Source organism: Stenella coeruleoalba, assembly GCF_951394435.1.
Source record: "Stenella coeruleoalba genome assembly, contig: scaffold_65, whole genome shotgun sequence".
NCBI lineage: Eukaryota > Metazoa > Chordata > Mammalia > Artiodactyla > Delphinidae > Stenella > Stenella coeruleoalba.
In genome coordinates this window covers 504598-519153 of record NW_027645998.1, presented here as the reverse complement: position 1 = coordinate 519153, position 14556 = coordinate 504598, and the positions used below count along the sequence as shown (strand labels likewise).

General features: G+C 44.0%; 1 long non-coding RNA gene and 1 pseudogene across 2 annotated transcripts in view; one reads left to right on the top strand and one right to left on the bottom strand.

Moving 5' to 3' along the window:
• Positions 1 to 14556, top strand: part of LOC307181401 (protein-L-isoaspartate O-methyltransferase domain-containing protein 2-like) — an 898150-nt pseudogene that overhangs the window by 434131 nt on the left and 449463 nt on the right. The window lies entirely within an intron of this gene.
• The window catches only part of LOC307181404, a 452206-nt gene continuing 446144 nt past the window's right edge, over positions 8495 to 14556 (bottom strand). Inside the window, exon 5 of the long non-coding RNA XR_013826683.1 lies at positions 8495 to 8583. This is a non-coding gene — a long non-coding RNA (uncharacterized lncRNA). The remainder of the gene's footprint in view (positions 8584 to 14556) is intronic.

The window sequence follows — 14556 nt, the reverse complement described above, 5'->3', positions numbered from 1 at the left end:
AGAGTTATAAATGACAGCTATCGTCCAAAAATAGACTGAAGTAAGGCTGCCAAGAGGACTTGAAAGCGGTGCAGAATTGCAGGAAACCGATTTCAGGAGGTAGACTGGAATTGCATTGAAAGCATAGGAAAAGAGGCAGAACGTCCACAATGATGCACTTGGACAAAAAGGGCGTATGCGTTTTTTCCTGAATATATTCAGGAAAAAACGCATATGCCCTTTTTGGCCAACCAAGCAAGCTTGCAAAGGAAATCTGCACTAAAATGAAGTCTCACTTCCCCCCGGTCAAAAGGGCCATCTGAAAAAAGTGTAAAATCCAGAAAGGCAGGACAGGCCATGGAGAATTGGGAGCCTTGTTATGCTGATGGGCGGGATGTAAATTGCCAAAAGACACTGGGGAGAAGTGTATGGTGTTTCCAGAAACATCTAAAAACAAAGCAACAGAGCCTAGGGCACTTCCACTTATGGTCCTATAGCTTAGGGAAATTAAAATCAAAAAGACACAGCCACCCCAAAGTTTGGGACGCCTCTGTTTACAAGAACCTCGTTTACCGTACAAGTTCAATATCACAGAAAGTGAAAAATGGATAAAGAACTTGTGGTATTTACGTACAATGCAGTATCACTCAGCAATGAAATCTATGTCATCAGGCCCGTAGCAGCATAATGAGTGGATTCAGGTACGATGATTCTAACTGAAATAAGTCACACAGAAAAAGAAACATCATAAGATATCAGTAATACACGGAATGTAAACTTGGCTACACAGGAACTGAATTACAGAACAGAACAGGGACTCAAATTTAGAAAACCAACTTATGCTTGCTTAAGGGGAAAGGTGAGTTGGGGTGCTGCATAAAACCAGAGATCGAAATGAGCACAAAGTTCCTTAAGCCAAATATGGAATAGACAAGAGCTACTCCTTGCTCAATGAAATGGACTCAACACCGCATATTAAACGCCTAAGGATGTACCTGACTAGTAAGTATCTTAAAACCTATGGATTGCTATGTCTCCGAAAGAGAATCAAGCATGTGTACAGGGGCATAAACGCAGCAGTGATAGGACTGGAGAGGTTCGGTGAGCAAATGAAGACCCTTTGAAGTCATATTGCATGGTACCCATTCCACGGGTCTCAGCTCTCCAGGTTTAAGGTATTCTTCTTTCAGCTAAAACATGCATGTGGAACCCAGAGTATGATCAACCGTGTGATCGGGAGACGTGTTCAAATATGTCTCAGTTTTCATCCCCTGGTACTCGGGTGCAACATTCCAGACGCTTTACTAACGCTCTCCCGACTTGGAGAGTCAGTGCCTTTAACCTCCTGTTTGGCCCAGTTTGCAATTACTGCGGAAGTTGAACAGGAATAGGGAGAACCAATGAGAGACTAGCTGGAGGTGTCTGGACGGGCAAATTTAACTCTCATTTCCCACCAGGAAGAGGAATTAACCAAAGGCTCAGCGTGCCGTGCCGGAACCAGATTAGGGCCTGAAGCCATCCTGCGGTGTTGCGGCCAGGTCACAAGAAAGCGAGTTGAAGAAAGGAGCTCAGGGGCACTGTAATTCACAAACCTGTAGAGTTATAAATGACAGCTATCATCCAAAAATAGACTAAAGTAAGTCTGCCAAGAGGACTTGAAAGCGGGGCAGAATTGCAGGAAACCGATTTCAGGAGGTAGACTGGAATTGCATTGAAAGCATAGGAAAAGAGGCAGAACGTCCACAATGATGCACTTGGCCAAAAAGGGCGTATGCGTTTTTTCCTGAATATATTCAGGAAAAAAAGCATACGCCCTTTTTGGCCAACCAAGCAAGCTTGCAAAGGAAATCTGCACTAGAATGAAGTCTCACTTCCCCCCGGTCAAAAGGGCCATCTGAAAAAAGTGTAAAATCCAGAAAGGCAGGACAGGCCATGGAGAACTGGGAGCCTTGTTAGGCTGAAGGGCGGGATGTAAATTGCCAACAACCACTCGGGAGAAGTGTATGGTGTTTCCTGAAACATCTAAAAAACAAAGCAACAGAGCCTAGGGCACTTCCACTTATGGTCCTATAGCTTAGGGAAATTAAAATCAAAAAGACACAGCCACCCCAAAGTTTGGAACGGCTCTGTTTACAAGAAACTCGTTTTCAGTACAAGTTCAACATCTCAGAAAGTGAAAAATGGATAAAGAAGTTGCGGTATTTACTTACAAAGCAATATCACTCAGCAATGAAATCTATGTCACCAGGCCCTTAGCAGCACAATGAGTGGATTCAGGTATGATGATTCTAACTGAAATAAGTCACACAGAAAAAGAAACATCATAAGATATCAGTAATACACGGAATGTAAACTTGGCTACACAGGAACTGAATTACAGAACAGAACAGGGACTCAAATTTAGAAAACCAACTTATGCTTGCTTAAGGGTAAACGTGAGTAGGGGTGCTGCATAAAACCAGAGATCGAAATGAGCACAGATAAAGTTCCTTAAGCCAAATATGGAATAGACAAGTGCTACTCCTTGCTCAATGAAATGGACTCAACACCGCATATTAAATGCCTAAGGATGTACCTGACTAGTACGTATCTTAAAACCTATGGATTGCTATGTCTCCGAAAGAGAATCAAGCATGTGTACAGGGGCATAAACGCAGCAGTGATAGGACTGGAGAGGTTCGGTGAGCAAATGAAGACCCTTTGAAGTCATATTGCATGGTACCCATTCCACGGGTCTCAGCTCGCCTGGTTTAAGGTATTCTTCCTTCAGCTAAAACATGCATGTGGAACCCAGAGTATGATCAACCATGTGATCGGGAGACGTGTTCAAATATGTCTCAGTTTTCGTACCCTGGTACTCGGGTGCAAGATTCCAGACGCTTTACTAACACTCTCCCCACTTGGAGAGTAAGTCCCTTTAACCTCCTGTTTGGCCCAGTTTGCAATTTCTGCGGAAAATGAACAGGAATAGGGAGAACCAATGAGAGACTAGCTGGAGGTGTCTGGACGGGCAAATTTAACTATCATTTCCCACCAGGAAGAGGAATTAACCAAAGGCTCAGCGTGCCGTGCCGGAACCAGATTAGGGCCTGAAGCCATCCTACGGTGTTGCGGCCAGGTCACAAGAAAGCGAGTTGAAGAAAGGAGCTCAGGGGCACTGTAATTCACAAACCTGTAGAGTTATAAATGACAGCTATCGTCCAAAAATAGACTGAAGTAAGGCTGCCAAGAGGACTTGAAAGCGGGGCAGAATTGCAGGAAACCGATTTCAGGAGGTAGACTGGAATTGCATTGAAAGCATAGGAAAAGAGGCAGAACGTCCACAATGATGCACTTGGCCAAAAAGGGCGTATGCGTTTTTTCCTGAATATATTCAGGAAAAAACGCATACGCCCTTTTTGGCCAACCAAGCAAGCTTGCAAAGGAAATCTGCACTACAATGAAGTCTCACTTCCCCCCGGTCAAAAGGGCCATCTGAAAAAAGTGTAAAATCCAGAAAGGCAGGACAGGCCATGGAGAACTGGGAGCCTTGTTATGCTGAAGGGCGGGATGTAAATTGCCAAAAGACACTCGGGAGAAGTGTATGGTATTTCCTGAAACATCTAAAAAACAAAGCAACAGAGCCTAGGCCACTTCCACTTATGGTCCTATAGCTTAGGGAATTTAAAATCAAAAAGACACAGCCACCCCAAAGTTTGGAATGGCTCTGTTTACAAGAACCTCGTTTAAAACACAAGTTCAACATCGCAGAAAGTGAAAAATGGATAAAAAAGTTGTGGTATTTACTTACAAAGCAATATCACTCAGCAATGAAATCTGTGTCATCAGGCCCTTAGCATCACAATGAGTGGATTCAGGTATGATGATTCTAACTGAAATAAGTCACACAGAAAAAGAAACATCATAAGATATCAGTAATACACGGAATGTAAACTTGGCTACACAGGAACTGAATTACAGAACAGAACAGGGTCTCAAATTCAGAAAACCAACTTATGCTTGCTTAAGGGTAAAGGTGAGTTGGGGTGCTGCAAAAAACCAGAGATTGAAATGAGCACAGATAAAGTTCCTTAAGCCAAATATGGAATAGACAAGAGCTACTCCTTGCTCAACGAAATGGACTCAACACTGCATATTAAACGCCTAAGAATGTACCTGACTAGTAAGTATCTTAAAACCTATGGATTGCTATGTCTCCGAAAGAGAATCAAGCATGTGTACAGGGGCATAAACGCAGCAGTGATAGGATTGGAGAGGTTCGGTGAGCAAATGTAGACCCTTTGAAGTCATATTGCATGGTACCCATTCCACGGGTTTCAACTACCCAGGTTTTAGGTATTCTTCCTTCAGCTAAAACATTCATGTGGAACCCAGAGTATGATCAACCATGTGATCGGGAGACGTGTTCAAATATGTCTCAGTTTTCCTCCCCTGGTACTCGGGTGCAACATACCAGACGCTTTACTAACACTCTCCCGACTTGGAGAGTCAGTCCCTTTAACCTCCTGTTTGGCCCAGTTTGCAATTTCTGCGGAAAATGAACAGGAATAGCGAGAACCAATGAGAGACTAGCTGGAGGTGTCTGGACGGGCAAATTTAACTATCATTTCCCACCAGGAAGAGGAATTAACCAAAGGCTCAGCGTGCCGTGCCGGAACCAGATTAGGGCCTGAAGCCATCCTGTGGTGTTGCGGCCAGGTCACAAGAAAGCGAGTTGAAGAAAGGAGCTCAGGGGCACTGTAATTCACAAACCTGCAGAGTTATAAATGACAGCTATCGTCCAAAAATAGACTGAAGTAAGGCTGCCAAGAGGACTTGAAAGCGGGGCAGAATTGCAGGAAACCGATTTCAGGAGGTAGACTGGAATTGCATTGAAAGCATAGGAAAAGAGGCAGAACGTCCACAATGATGCACTTGGCCAAAAAGGGCGTATGCGTTTTTTCCTGAATATATTCAGGAAAAAACGCATACGCCCTTTTTGGCCAACCAAGCAAGCTTGCAAAGGAAATCTGCACTACAATGAAGTCTCACTTCCCCCCGGTCAAAAGGGCCATCTGAAAAAAGTGTAAAATCCAGAAAGGCAGGACAGGCCATGGAGAACTGGGAGCCTTGTTATGCTGATGGGCGGGATGTAAATTGCCAACAGACACTCGGGAGAAGTGTATGGTGTTTCCTGAAACATGTAAAAAACAAAGCAACAGAGCCTAGGGCACTTCCACTTATGGTCCTATAGCTTAGGGAAATTAAAATCAAAAAGACACAGCCACCCCAAAGTTTGGGACGCCTCTGTTTACAAGAACATCGTTTACCGTACAAGTTCAATATCACAGAAAGTGAAAAATGGATAAAGAACTTGTGGTATTTACGTACAATGCAGTATCACTCAGCAATGAAATCTATGTCATCAGGCCCGTAGCAGCATAATGAGTGGATTCAGGTACGATGAATCTAACTGAAATAAGTCACACAGAAAAAGAAACATCATAAGATATCAGTAATACACGGAATGTAAACTTGGCTACACAGGAACTGAATTATAGAACAGAACAGGGACTCAAATTTAGAAAACCAACTTATGCTTGCTTAAGGGGAAAGGTGAGTTGGGGTGCTGCATAAAACCAGAGATCGAAATGAGCACAAAGTTCCTTAAGCCAAATATGGAATAGACAAGAGCTACGCCTTGCTCAATGAAATGGACTCAACACCGCATATTAAACGCCTAAGGATGTACCTGACTAGTAAGTTTCTTAAAACCTATGGATTGCTATGTCTCCGAAAGAGAATCAAGCATGTGTACAGGGGCATAAACGCAGCAGTGATAGGACTGGAGAGGTTCGGTGAGCAAATGAAGACCCTTTGAAGTCATATTGCATGGTACCCATTACACGGGTCTCAGCTCTCCAGGTTTAAGGTATTCTTCCTTCAGCTAAAACATGCATGTGGAACCCAGAGTATGATCAACCGTGTGATCGGGAGATGTGTTCAAATATGTCTCAGTTTACATCCCCTGGTACTCGGGTGCAACATTCCAGACGCTTTACTAACGCTCTCCCGACTTGGAGAGTCAGTGCCTTTAACATCCTGTTTGGCCCAGTTTGCAATTTCTGCGGAAAATGAACAGGAATAGGGAGAACCAATGAGAGACTAGCTGGAGGTGTCTGGACGGGCAAATTTAACTCTTATTTCCCACCAGGAAGAGGAATTAACCAAAGGCTCAGCGTGCCGTGCCGGAACCAGATTAGGGCCTGAAGCCATCCTACGGTGTTGCGGCCAGGTCACAAGAAAGCGAGTTGAAGAAAGGAGCTCAGCGGCACTGTAATTCACAAACCTGCAGAGTTATAAATGACAGCTATCGTCCAAAAATAGACTGAAGTAAGGCTGCCAAGAGGACTTGAAAGCAGGGCAGAATTGCAAGAAACCGATTTCAGGAGGTAGACTGGAATTGCATTGAAAGCATAGGAAAAGAGGCAGAACGTCCACAATGATGCACTTGGCCAAAAAGGGCGTATGCGTTTTTTCCTGAATATATTCAGGAAAAAACGCATACGCACTTTTTGGCCAACCAAGCAAGCTTGCAAAGGAAATCTGCACTACAATGAAGTCTCACTTCCCCCCGGTCAAAAGGGCCATCTGAAAAAGGTGTAAAATCCAGAAAGGCAGGACAGGCCATGGACAACTGGGAGCCTTGTTATGCTGATGGGCGGGATGTAAATTGCCAACAGACACCTGGGAGAACTGTATGGTGTCTCCTGAAACATCTAAAAAACAAAGCAACAGAGCCTAGGGCACTTCCACTTATGGTCCTATAGCTTAGGGAAATTAAAATCAAAAAGACACAGCCACTCCAAAGTTTGGGACGCCTCTGTTTACAAGAACCTCGTTTACCGTACAAGTTCAATATCACAGAAAGTGAAAAATGGATAAAGAACTTGTGGTACTTACGTACAATGCAGTATCACTCAGCAATGAAATCTATGTCATCAGGCCCGTAGCAGCATAATGAGTGGATTCAGGTACGATGAATCTAACTGAAATAAGTCACACAGAAAAAGAAACATCATAAGATATCAGTAATACACGGAATGTAAACTTGGCTACACAGGAACTGAATTATAGAACAGAACAGGGACTCAAATTTAGAAAACCAACTTATGCTTGCTTAAGGGGAAAGGTGAGTTGGGGTGCTGCATAAAACCAGAGATCGAAATGAGCACAAAGTTCCTTAAGCCAAATATGGAATAGACAAGAGCTACGCCTTGCTCAATGAAATGGACTCAACACCGCATATTAAACGCCTAAGGATGTACCTGACTAGTAAGTTTCTTAAAACCTATGGATTGCTATGTCTCCGAAAGAGAATCAAGCATGTGTACAGGGGCATAAACGCAGCAGTGATAGGACTGGAGAGGTTCGGTGAGCAAATGAAGACCCTTTGAAGTCATATTGCATGGTACCCATTACACGGGTCTCAGCTCTCCAGGTTTAAGGTATTCTTCCTTCAGCTAAAACATGCATGTGGAACCCAGAGTATGATCAACCGTGTGATCGGGAGATGTGTTCAAATATGTCTCAGTTTACATCCCCTGGTACTCGGGTGCAACATTCCAGACGCTTTACTAACGCTCTCCCGACTTGGAGAGTCAGTGCCTTTAACATCCTGTTTGGCCCAGTTTGCAATTTCTGCGGAAAATGAACAGGAATAGGGAGAACCAATGAGAGACTAGCTGGAGGTGTCTGGACGGGCAAATTTAACTCTTATTTCCCACCAGGAAGAGGAATTAACCAAAGGCTCAGCGTGCCGTGCCGGAACCAGATTAGGGCCTGAAGCCATCCTACGGTGTTGCGGCCAGGTCACAAGAAAGCGAGTTGAAGAAAGGAGCTCAGCGGCACTGTAATTCACAAACCTGCAGAGTTATAAATGACAGCTATCGTCCAAAAATAGACTGAAGTAAGGCTGCCAAGAGGACTTGAAAGCAGGGCAGAATTGCAAGAAACCGATTTCAGGAGGTAGACTGGAATTGCATTGAAAGCATAGGAAAAGAGGCAGAACGTCCACAATGATGCACTTGGCCAAAAAGGGCGTATGCGTTTTTTCCTGAATATATTCAGGAAAAAACGCATACGCACTTTTTGGCCAACCAAGCAAGCTTGCAAAGGAAATCTGCACTACAATGAAGTCTCACTTCCCCCCGGTCAAAAGGGCCATCTGAAAAAGGTGTAAAATCCAGAAAGGCAGGACAGGCCATGGACAACTGGGAGCCTTGTTATGCTGATGGGCGGGATGTAAATTGCCAACAGACACCTGGGAGAACTGTATGGTGTCTCCTGAAACATCTAAAAAACAAAGCAACAGAGCCTAGGGCACTTCCACTTATGGTCCTATAGCTTAGGGAAATTAAAATCAAAAAGACACAGCCACTCCAAAGTTTGGGACGCCTCTGTTTACAAGAACCTCGTTTACCGTACAAGTTCAATATCACAGAAAGTGAAAAATGGATAAAGAACTTGTGGTACTTACGTACAATGCAGTATCACTCAGCAATGAAATCTATGTCATCAGGCCCGTAGCAGCATAATGAGTGGATTCAGGTACGATGAATCTAACTGAAATAAGTCACACAGAAAAAGAAACATCATAAGATATCAGTAATACACGGAATGTAAACTTGGCTACACAGGAACTGAATTATAGAACAGAACAGGGACTCAAATTTAGAAAACCAACTTATGCTTGCTTAAGGGGAAAGGTGAGTTGGGGTGCTGCATAAAACCAGAGATCGAAATGAGCACAAAGTTCCTTAAGCCAAATATGGAATAGACAAGAGCTACGCCTTGCTCAATGAAATGGACTCAACACCGCATATTAAACGCCTAAGGATGTACCTGACTAGTAAGTTTCTTAAAACCTATGGATTGCTATGTCTCCGAAAGAGAATCAAGCATGTGTACAGGGGCATAAACGCAGCAGTGATAGGACTGGAGAGGTTCGGTGAGCAAATGAAGACCCTTTGAAGTCATATTGCATGGTACCCATTACACGGGTCTCAGCTCTCCAGGTTTAAGGTATTCTTCCTTCAGCTAAAACATGCATGTGGAACCCAGAGTATGATCAACCGTGTGATCGGGAGACGTGTTCAAATATGTCTCAGTTTACATCCCCTGGTACTCGGGTGCAACATTCCAGACGCTTTACTAACGCTCTCCCGACTTGGAGAGTCAGTGCCTTTAACATCCTGTTTGGCCCAGTTTGCAATTTCTGCGGACAATGAACAGGAATAGGGAGAACCAATGAGAGACTAGCTGGAGGTGTCTGGACGGGCAAATTTAACTCTTATTTCCCACCAGGAAGAGGAATTAACCAAAGGCTCAGCGTGCCGTGCCGGAACCAGATTAGGGCCTGAAGCCATCCTACGGTGTTGCGGCCAGGTCACAAGAAAGCGAGTTGAAGAAAGGAGCTCAGCGGCACTGTAATTCACAAACCTGCAGAGTTATAAATGACAGCTATCGTCCAAAAATAGACTGAAGTAAGGCTGCCAAGAGGACTTGAAAGCAGGGCAGAATTGCAAGAAACCGATTTCAGGAGGTAGACTGGAATTGCATTGAAAGCATAGGAAAAGAGGCAGAACGTCCACAATGATGCACTTGGCCAAAAAGGGCGTATGCGTTTTTTCCTGAATATATTCAGGAAAAAACGCATACGCACTTTTTGGCCAACCAAGCAAGCTTGCAAAGGAAATCTGCACTACAATGAAGTCTCACTTCCCCCCGGTCAAAAGGGCCATCTGAAAAAGGTGTAAAATCCAGAAAGGCAGGACAGGCCATGGACAACTGGGAGCCTTGTTATGCTGATGGGCGGGATGTAAATTGCCAACAGACACCTGGGAGAACTGTATGGTGTCTCCTGAAACATCTAAAAAACAAAGCAACAGAGCCTAGGGCACTTCCACTTATGGTCCTATAGCTTAGGGAAATTAAAATCAAAAAGACACAGCCACTCCAAAGTTTGGGACGCCTCTGTTTACAAGAACCTCGTTTACCGTACAAGTTCAATATCACAGAAAGTGAAAAATGGATAAAGAACTTGTGGTACTTACGTACAATGGAGTATCACTCAGCAATGAAATCTATGTCATCAGGCCCTTAGCAGCATAATGAGTGGATTCAGGTACGATGATTCTAACTGAAATAAGTCACACAGAAAAAGAAACATCATAAGATATCACTAATACACGGAATGTAAACTTGGCTACACAGGAACTGAATTACAGAACAGAACAGGGTCTCAAATTTAGAAAACCAACTTATGCTTGCTTAAGGGGAAAGGTGAGTTGGGGTGCTGCATAAAACCAGAGATTCAAATGAGCACAGATAACGTTCCTTAAGCCAAATATGGAATAGACAAGAGCTACTCCTTGCTCAACGAAATGGACCCAACACCCCATATTAAACGCCTAAGAATGTACCTGTCTAGTAAGTATCTTAAAACCTATGGATTGCTATGTCTCCGAAAGAGAATCAAGCGTATGTACCGGGGCATAAACACAGCAGTGATAGGATTGGAGAGGTTTGGTGAGCAAATGAAGACCCTTTGAAGTCATATTGCATGGTACCCATTCCACGGGTCTCAACTCTCCAGGTTTAAGGTATTCTTCCTTCAGCTAAAACGTGCATGTGGAACCCAGAGTGTGATCAACTGTGTGATCGGGAAACATGTTCAAATATGTCTCACTTTTGGTCCCCTGGTACTCGGGTGCAACATTCCAGACGCTTAACGAACACTCTCCCCACTTGGAGAGTCAGTGCCTTTAACCTCCTGTTTGGCCCAGTTTGCAATTTCTGCGGAAGATGAACAGGAATAGCGAGAACCAATGAGACACTAGCTGGAGGTTTCTGGACGGGCAAATTTAACTCTCATTTCCCACCAGGAAGAGGAAATAACCAAAGGCTCAGCGTGCCGTGCCGGAACCAGATTAGGGCCTGAAGCCATCCTGCAGTGTTGTGGCCAGCTCAAAAGAAAGCGAGTTGAAGAAAGGAGCTCAGGGGCACTGTAATTCACAAACCTGTAGAGTTATAAATGACAGCTATCATCCAAAAATAGACTAAAGTAAGGCTGCCAAGAAGACTTGAAAGCGGGGCAGAATTGCAGGAAACCGATTTCAGGAGGTAGACTGGAATTGCATTGAAAGCATAGGAAAAGAGGCAGAACGTCCACAATGATGCACTTGGCCAAAAAGGGCGTATGCGTTTTTTCCTGAATATATTCAGGAAAAAAAGCATACGCACTTTTTGGCCAACCAAGCAAGCTTGCAAAGGAAATCTGCACTACAATGAAGTCTCACTTCCTCCCGGTCAAAAGGGCCATCTGAAAAAAGTGTAAAATCCAGAAAGGCAGGACAGGCCATGGAGAACTGGGAGCCTTGTTATGCTGATGGGCGGGATGTAAATTGCCAACAGACACTAGGGAGAACTGTATGGTGTTTCCTGAAACATCTAAAAAACAAAGCAACAGAGCCTAGGGCACTTCCACTTATGGTCCTATAGCTTAGGGAAATTAAAATCAAAAAGACACAGCCACCCCAAAGTTTGGAACGGCTCTGTTTACAAGAAACTCGTTTTCAGTACAAGTTCAACATCTCAGAAAGTGAAAAATGCATAAAGAAGTTGCGGTATTTACTTACAAAGCAATATCACTCAGCAATGAAATCTATGTCACCAGGCCCTTAGCAGCACAATGAGTGGATTCAGGTATGATGATTCTAACTGAAATAAGTCACACAGAAAAAGAAACATCATAAGATATCAGTAATACACGGAATGTAAACTTGGCTACACAGGAACTGAATTACAGAACAGGACAGGGACTCAAATTTAGAAAACCAACTTATGCTTGCTTAAGGGGAAAGGTGAGTTGGGTTGCTGCATAAAACCAGAGATCGAAATGAGCACAGATAAAGTTCCTTAAGCCAAATATGGAATAGACAAGAGCTACGCCTTGCTCAATGAAATGGACTCAGCACCGCATATTAAATGCCTAAGGATGTACCTGACTAGTAAGTATCTTAAAACCTATGGATTGCTATGTCTCCGAAAGAGAATCAAACATGTGTACAGGGGCATAAACGCAGCAGTGATAGGACTGGAGAGGTTCGGTGAGCAAATGAAGACCCTTTGAAGTCATATTTCATGGTACCCATTCCACGGGTCTCAGCTCTCCAGGTTAAAGGTATTCTTCCTTCAGCTAAAACATGCATGTGGAACCCAGAGTATGATCAACCATGTGATCGGGAGACGTGTTCAAATACGTCTCAGTTTTCGTACCCTGGTACTCGGGTGCAACATTCCAGACGCTTTACTAACACTCTCCCCACTTGGAGAGTCAGTCCCTTTAACCTCCTGTTTGGCCCAGTTTGCAATTTCTGCGGAAAATGAACAGGAATAGCGAGAACCAATGAGAGACTAGCTGGAGGTGTCTGGACGGGCAAATTTAACTATCATTTCCCACCAGGAAGAGGAATTAACCAAAGGCTCAGCGTGCCGTGCCGGAACCAGATTAGGGCCTGAAGCCATCCTGTGGTGTTGCGGCCAGGTCACAAGAAAGCGAGTTGAAGAAAGGAGTTCAGGGGCACTGTAATTCACAAACCTGCAGAGTTATAAATGACAGCTATCGTCCAAAAATAGACTGAAGTAAGGCTGCCAAGAGGACTTGAAAGCGGGGCAGAATTGCAGGAAACCGATTTCAGGAGGTAGACTGGAATTGCATTGAAAGCATAGGAAAAGAGGCAGAACGTCCACAATGATGCACTTGGCCAAAAAGGGCGTATGCGTTTTTTCCTGAATATATTCAGGAAAAAACGCATACGCCCTTTTTGGCCAACCAAGCAAGCTTGCAAAGGAAATCTGCACTACAATGAAGTCTCACTTCCCCCCGGTCAAAAGGGCCATCTGAAAAAAGTGTAAAATCCAGAAAGGCAGGACAGGCCATGGAGAATTGGGAGCCTTGTTATGCTGATGGGCGGGTTGTAAATTGCCAAAAGACACTCGGGAGAAGTGTATGGTGTTTCCTGAAACATCTAAAAAACAAAGCAACAGAGCCTAGGGCACTTCCACTTATGGTCCTATAGCTTAGGGAAATTAAAATCAAAAAGACACAGCCACCCCAAAGTTTGGGACGCCTCTGTTTACAAGAACATCGTTAACCGTACAAGTTCAATATCACAGAAAGTGAAAAATGGATAAAGAACTTGTGGTATTTACGTACAATGCAGTATCACTCAGCAATGAAATTTTTGTCATCAGGCCCGTAGCAGCATAATGAGTGGATTCAGGTACGATGATTCTAACTGAAATAAGTCACACAGAAAAAGAAACATCATAAGATATCAGTAATACACGGAATGTAAACTTGGCTACACAGGAACTGAATTACAGAACAGAACAGGGTCTGAAATTTAGAAAACCAACTTATGCTTGCTTAAGGGGAAAGGTGAGTTGGGGTGCTGCATAAAACCAGAGATCGAAATGAGCACAAAGTTCCTTAAGCCAAATATGGAATAGACAAGTGCTACTCCTTGCTCAATGAAATGGACTCAACACCGCATATTAAATGCCTAAGGATGTACCTGACTAGTAAGTATCTTAAAACCTATGGATTGCTATGTCTCCGAAAGAGAATCAAGCATGTGTACAGGGGCATAAACGCAGCAGTGATAGGACTGGAGAGGTTCGGTGAGCAAATGAAGACCCTCTGAAGTCATATTGCATGGTACCCATTCCACGGGTCTCAGCTCGCCTGGTTTAAGGTATTCTTCCTTCAGCTAAAACATGCATGTGGAACCCAGAGTATGATCAACCATGTGATCGAGAGACGTGTTCAAATATGTCTCAGTTTTCATACCCTGGTACTCAGGTGCAACATTCCAGACGCTTTACTAACACTCTCCCGACTTGGAGAGTCAGTCCCTTTAACCTCCTGTTTAGCCCAGTTTGCAATTTCTGCGGAAAATGAACAGGAATAGCGAGAACCAATGAGAGACTAGCTGGAGGTGTCTGGACGGGCAAATTTAACTATCATTTCCCACCAGGAAGAGGAATTAACCAAAGGCTACGCGTGCCGTGCCGGAACATGATTAGGGCCTGAAGCCATCCTATGGTGTTGCGGCCAGGTCACAAGAAAGCGAGTTGAAGAAAGGAGCTCAGGGGCACTGTAATTCACAAACCTGCAGAGTTATAAATGACAGCTATCGTCCAAAAATAGACTGAAGTAAGGCTGCCAAGAGGACTTGAAAGCGGGGCAGAATTGCAGGAAACCGATTTCAGGAGGTAGACTGGAATTGCATTGAAAGCATAGGAAAAGAGGCAGAACGTCCACAATGATGCACTTGGCCAAAAAGGGCGTATGCGTTTTTTCCTGAATATATTCAGGAAAAAACGCATACGCCCTTTTTGGCCAACCAAGCAAACTTGCAAAGGAAATCTGCACTACAATGAAGTCTCACTTCCCCCCGGTCAAAAGGGCCATCTGAAAAAAGTGTAAAATCCAGAAAGGCAGGACAGGCCATGGAGAATTGGGAGCCTTGT